The sequence below is a fragment of the Balaenoptera acutorostrata genome, chromosome X (assembly GCF_949987535.1).
Source record: "Balaenoptera acutorostrata chromosome X, mBalAcu1.1, whole genome shotgun sequence".
Lineage (NCBI taxonomy): Eukaryota > Metazoa > Chordata > Mammalia > Artiodactyla > Balaenopteridae > Balaenoptera > Balaenoptera acutorostrata.
Genome location: NC_080085.1, coordinates 43204864 through 43212010, shown reverse-complemented (window position 1 = coordinate 43212010; position 7147 = coordinate 43204864).

Below are 7147 nucleotides of genomic sequence, written 5' to 3'. Positions count from 1 at the left end.
TTAATATCTGACAGAAATTATTAACTCACACATCATATAAAAAACTTATTAAGTCATTTTTGACAACCAAAACCTGCCTCATCTTTAGTTTGATGTCTTTTTAAAAATATACCTTTGTAGAAGAGATGACGCACAGAATACTGTAAATTTATTCTTTTCTTACTCTTGAAGTTTTTCATATTTCTTGAAAATAGATTATAAGAGGGAGGGCATATATGAATATTGGATAAGAGCTGACAGGAGAGATTAACCAAATATAAAAATGCCTTGCAGATTTTTATATGGCAAACACAATAAGTCATGATTGAGGTCTATAATTTTACGAAGTTGAAATAAAGCAAGTTCTAAGAATTAAAAAAAAAAGTGAAGCATTTGGAATTTGATGGGGTCTCTTTCATAAAGTTAAAGTCTGTGATGTTTGGGAATCTGTGTTCCGCATGAACACAGCTCTAAACTTTTAGATGGTCTTTGTCTCAACATTTGAATCTTAGATATTTGGGGTATGAAGTCCCAGAAATCTATAATGTCTGTGTCCCAGTGTTTGAGTCTGAAGTAACTGGGAGTCTGTATTTGGGATATGATTTCTCTGAACTCTTTGGGGGCCTGTGTTCCAAAGGATGAGTGTGAGGTTATTGAGAGTTTAGTTCAGGGAGTGAGGTCTATGAGTTGAGGGTCTGTGTTCTAAAGTTTGAGTCTGAGGTTTAGGTAACTGGGGATCTCTTTTCAGGGTGTGACCTCTCAGATCTTCAAAACTCTCTCCCAAGATTTGAGTTTGAGGTGTTTGGTGGTTTGTTTTCAGGGTATAAAGTCTGAATTCTTTCATGTTCTGTGTTCCAAGATTTGATTCAGAGGTAAGTGGGGAGCTTTCAGGGAGTGAGGTTTCTGAACTCATTTAGGGCCCTTTCCAAGATTTAAATCTGAGATATTTAGGAACTGTGTTCAGAGTATTACTCTCTGAACTTTTAGAGGATCTGTGTTCCAGGTTTGAGTCTGAGGTATTTGTTGAGTCTGTATTCAGGATATAAGGTCTCTGAAATCTTCGAGAGTATGTATTCCAAAGTTTGAGGTATTTGGGAATCTGTGTTTAGGTTGGGAGATCACTGAAATCTGTGGGGGTTTGTGTCTCAAGGTTTGATTCTGAGCTATTTAGATGTCTTTATTCAAAGTGTGAGGTCTCTGAATTTTTTGAACACCTTTGTCACATCCCAAGGTTTCAGCTCTGTGTAACTGGAGATTTGAGTTAATGGCATGTAGTACCTGAACTCTTTGAGGGTCTGTCCTAAGGTTTCAGTCTGATGTCTTTGGTGGTCCGTTTTTAGTGGCTAATGCCTCTGAACTCTTTCAGGGTCTGTATTCCGAGGTTTGATTTTGAGATTTGGTGGGTCTGTATTGGATGTGAGTTCTCTGAGCTCTTTAAGATTCTGCGTTCCAGGAGTTGATTCTGAGGTAATTGGGGATCTGTTTTTAGGAAATGAGGTTTCTGACCTCATTTAAAGCCCCTTCCAGGATTTGAGTCTGAGATATTTAAAGACTCTGTTCAGGATGAAGTCTCTGAACTTTTAGAGGATCTGTATCCCAAGATTTGAGTCTGAGGTATTTGGGGTTTGTATTCAGGATGTGTGGTCTCTGAGAGTCTGTGTTCCAAGGTTTGGGTATGAAGTAATTGGATGTAATGAGGTAATTCAGCGTGGGAGCTGTCTGAACTCTTTCAGGGTTTTTGTCCTAAGTTTGGTTCTGAGGCTTTTGGAGTCTAAATTTAGCATGTGAGGTGTCTTTGGGTTTCTGTCTTCAAAGTTTCTAATCTGAGGTGTTTGGGAGTTCATGTCAAGGTATGAGGTCTCTAAACTCATTGAGTATTTGTGTTTTAAGATAGAGTCTTTGGTATTTGTTGGTTTGAATGCAAAGTTGAATGTGAGGGGGTCTGTGTTCAGGTATGAGGTCTCTGAATTCTTTGGGATTCTGTGTCCCAAGATTTGTATCTGAGGTAACTGAATGAAGGGCCATCTCCTACTGAGAGCCAAGGGGTAGAGGGAACTTCAGTTCTTTTACATCATAAGCAATTTCTAACATAGTGTCTGTAAATTAAAATATCCTAAATAAGACTTGCTTGATATAGATTTCCAGTATATCTTCCAAGAAAAAAAAAAAGTGTTTGTCCTAAAGCTATTATAATGGTTGTTTTTAAAATGCAGCACATAATTGACAGGAAAAGTGTTTCTGGGAAAAATATATTGTTTATAGTAGCACAGATATGTCTTCCATTAGCAGTTGTTTTAGAAGACCTCTTGTGTATATCATATTTTTCTAAACCGAATTCTACTCTGAGTACATTAAAGAAAACATCAAAACTGTGTTTAAAGAACACCTCAAATGCCACATCCTGTACAAAACCTTCTTGATCTTATAGATGCTAAAAATGTTACCTAAAACCTTTCTGGAAATCCAACCCACTCGCACACAAACACACCCCACCTCTATCTAAAGACAGACTGAATTGTTTACCCTTCTTCACCCCGGTGGCATTATCATAACACATATTTCATGTGAGACTTCATTTCATGCTGTCTGCTGTGCCTCATCCCACTGAGGGCAGGGACAGGGACTGTATCTTCTCTCAGTATCTTTGATTCCTACCGTGGTACCTGACCCACAGTGGGTGGTAGATATTAATGCTGTTATTTTTTCATCCATTATTCTAATAAGTCATCATGCCTTTAATCCTCTTTACTTCAGTCCACTCTGTCATGTCACTGACAGTGTTGATCTGGTTTGAAAAGAACTGTTCCTAAACGGAACTGTGATGGACACTGTGATGCATCACCCAGATCCCGCTTCCGTGAAGGACTTAGTCCCTCAGCTGCTGTTGGCAGACAGCTGTCAGCCCCTTCAGGGATTGTCTCAACTGCAGAGAGCTGCTTCACTCAAGGTCACACTCTTTCCCCAGGTGGCCCACATTTAATGACTGATCAGTGTGGGGGTATAAAGGCGCAACCATCTAGACCCAACTTGGGATAACTCTAATGGGCCATTCAAGAGCTCCCCAAGGAGTCAGCCATGGCAGTAATTGGGGCTGCATCACAGTTTGACTTCTGCCTCCACCCATCCTATCTACGTTGTCAAATTTGTTGGCTGAAAGTTGTTCATTCTGTTTTCTTATTATCCTTTTAATGTCTGTAGGGTCTCTGTTGATAACTCCATATATGTTTCTGATATCAGTGATTTGTTTCCTCTCCCTAGTCGTCTTGTTCAGTCTAGCTAGAGGTTTGTCAATTTTGTCTATCTTCTCCAAGATCGGAATTTTGGCTTTGTTAATTTTCTCTACTGTCTATTTTTAGTGAAGTTGATTTCTGCTCTTTATTATTTCCTTCCTTCTACTTGCCAGGTATTAACTTTGCTCTTCTTTTTCTAGCTTCTTAAGGGGAAATCTTAGGTCATTGGTTTTATGTGCTTCTTTCCTAATATCATTTAGAGCTGTAAATTACCCTCTTAAGCATTCCTTTAGGTCAATCCCATGAATTTTGATCTGTTCTACTTTGTCATTTGGCTGAAAATATTTTCTAATTTCCCTTGTGATTTCATCTTTGACCCTTGAATCATTTAAAAGTGTGGTGTGTCACTTCCAGATATTTGGGAGTTTCCAATATATTTGGAGTTTCCATTATAATTGATTTGTAATCTAATTCGACTGTAATCATAGAATATAATCTGTATGATCATGGTCCTTTAAGATTTATTGAGATACATTTTAAAGTCCAGTCTATGGTCTGTTGTGGTGAAATGTACAATGTGCATTTGAAAAACAGTATATATTCTGTAATTGTTGGATGGAGTCTTCTATAGATGTCAGTTAGGTCGAGATGGTGGATAGTGGTGTTAAACCTTCTGTGTATGGTTTTTTAATTTGATCTAGTCATTCCATCAACTAAAGAAGAGTATTAAAATTTCCTACTATGATTTTGTCAATTTTTGCTTCCTATATATTGAGGCTCTATGATTAGGTGCATACATATTTATAATTGTTATATCTTTCTAAGGAACTGTCTCATCATTATGACATTTCTCTTTTATCTGTGGTAATACTATCTTCAAGTTTACTTTGTCTGATTTATAATATCCACTCCATCCTTCTTATGTTTTTGGTGTGCATAATGTAACTTTTTCCATTCATTTACTTTTAAACTCTCTGTATCTTTATATTTAAAGTATGTCCCTTGTGTGTAGCATTTAGTAGGGCCTTGCTTTTTATCTTCTCTATGCTTCTCTATGTTTTAATTGAATTGTTTATACCTTAACATTTAATGTAATAATTGACATGATTGTATTTAGAGCTATCAGGTTACTAGGAAGAGAGGTTGTTCTGTTTGTCCCCTCTGGGTTTTTGTTTTGTTTTGTTTTTGTTTGCTTGTTTATCTGTTCTCTTCCCCTTTCCTGCCTTCTTTTGGATTATCTGAATATTTCTGGTCTGCAGCAGAAACCCCAAACTAGGAGTGGTATTTAGGATAGCAGTGAACAGGCATTAACTTACCTGAACCAGTGAGAGACAACAATGTGGCAGCATTCATCAAAATTAAAAAATGGTCACTGCACCCTTAGGGATATTTGTCTGTTTGTTTTGTTCACTGATGTTTTCCCAACTCCTAGAACAATCCCTAGCCACACAGTAGGTGCTCAATAAGGGTTTACTGAATGACTGAACTCTTTGACCAAGCAATCCTACTTCTAAGAATGTATAATAAACCCTCACACACACACACACACACAGAGCTGTGTGCACAAGACAGAAGGAGAAAACAACCTGTAAAAATGTTAAATGTCTATTAATAGCCAATGCACTTGGAGGGTAAGGAGTGCCAGAGGTTCATATTATACCATGGAGCACAAGTGACATGCAAAACAGAATGAGGAGGATGGATCTGTACGGGCCAGAAGGATTTCTCCATGACACATTATTAATGGGGTACAAGTGGGTAATGCTCAGAGTGGGACTTTGTGTGTATGTGTGTACATGTGTGATATGTGAGTGCAGAGAAAAATGTCTGGAATAAAATAACCATAACTGACCCAGTTTTCACCTGTGAGGTGAGGGAGAATGGGGTAGGTGATAATGGCCTAATGTAGTCCATATACTTAGATATTATTTGAAGCTTCTGCACTAGGCCATATTCATGTATTACCTGCGTGCATATTTATAAAGGAGAGGCACATACTAAAAACAATACTGGCATTACAGGGCTGTGTGAGATTGGGGATTTTAAAAATGTAGAGGAACAGCGTCTCAAACTCATAGGGACAGGTAACTATAGATCATGAGAGAAATTTTTCATCTCGACTTCCATTTAGACCATGAGCCCTTTGAGAAAAATTCCTATTTTGGAGTTCTTTACAAAACAGTTCTCTTGTAGTATTCTCCATATCAACAAAAGGTACCATCACCCATCTTATTACCCAACACAGAAACCTGGTCTCAACATTTTACACCTCCCTCTCCTTCACCCCAAGTCCAAATCCTTGCTGAGGTCTGTCCATTTCACTTCCTAAATACCTGTCTAATGTGCCCACTTCTTTCCATGCCCACTGTGGCCACTTAGTCCAAAGCATCTATTACTCTCTCTCCCTTTGCCAAAATAGTCTAGTAGTCTGCTAAGCCTGTTTTAGTTTATTTTCCCCCTAATAATGTGTTTTCTCACATTTGCATTCACTTCCATGTTTCTCTTTAGAGTGATCAAATCGAATCCTGTAATTGATAACTCATTGCTACAACAACTGGTATCATATTTCACTTTCTACGTATGGTTTGACAGATGTTGGGGGCAGAGTTGGGTCTATTTCACTACATATTGATTTCCTATTTTTCCTTTCTCAATCTATAGCCTTCCAAAAATCAAGAAAAGTGGTCCAGGTGATCACATCCTCAGCATTGCCCAGGAAGTAAAAAGTGCTCTGGGTGAGGCTTAAACCCACGATCTTAGCATTGCTCACAAGCAGTACTGCTTTATGTGAACTGCAGCCTAATCAAATGAGCCACTGAAGCCCGAACTGGGGAAAAGTCTAGGAAGCCTTCATAAAGACACTTGCCTTGACAGTGCACAACCTCTCCTTAGGGACCTGTGTTTTGCCTATATTGCCCTGGCATTTCCCAGAACACTCACAGGCTTTTGCTGACCTTCTATTCCCTCTGCAATCCTTCTCCGCACCAGCAGTCAACATTGCATCTAAGATCTTTCTTTTTCTGTTCATTCTACCCCTGGTCACTCACTGATTTCTAACCTGACAAAGATGTCAAAACAATTTGCTACCCTGAAATATTTAGAGGGCTAGGAGAATGAGCCTTTAGAAAAATCGTTTTTTAAATTGTAAACAGAACAACGGATGATTAATGTAAACTAAGAAAATGCAAGGAAGTAGTAAAACTGGGAAAAATTATTATTGGAAAATTATCCAGAGTTTCACACTCAAGAATACCATATAATATATGGTATAGTTTCTGTGGGGGAAGAAGAACTTTTTCCCTCCACCCTCTTAGGTTCTTCACCTGGAGCCCTGCAAATTAGATTGACAAAAGACAGATTAACAAGAAAAAATAAACAGAAGTAATTAACACCTCCATCCAAAACACTTGGGAGCACTCAGTGATGAGTACTCAAAGGGGCAGTTAGAATTTGGAGTCTGTATACCTAACTTAGTAGGGGAAAGGGAGATGGAAAAAGGGCACTTATGGAAAAGCAAATGACTTTTTGGAAAGATAAACGGGCCCTTAGGAGAATAGATGGGAGATATAATAGTCTTGTGACGATGTCTGTTTGGATGTGGACTTCTCTCGGAGAAGAGAAGATAAGAGTTGCTCCCAAGGAGGGTATTTATTACAATTGAGTTCTTTTGAGTTCTTTAGAGAGGCTCTACTTTGAAGCAGATAAGGGATTTCAGAAACCCAGATTCCTTCAGCTCAGAATAATTCTCATACCAAAGCAGCATATTTGGGGGTGGCATACCCTGATCCCCTTCATTTCCTTCTAGGCTTTCGATATGCATTGCTAAACACATGTCTGGCCCATAATAAGCATTAATGAGTCTGAGCTTTTATTCTAATATCCCTTGACTTCTCCTTTCTGCCTTTATTGCTTCTTACCCCCTCCGTCTTACCTCCTCA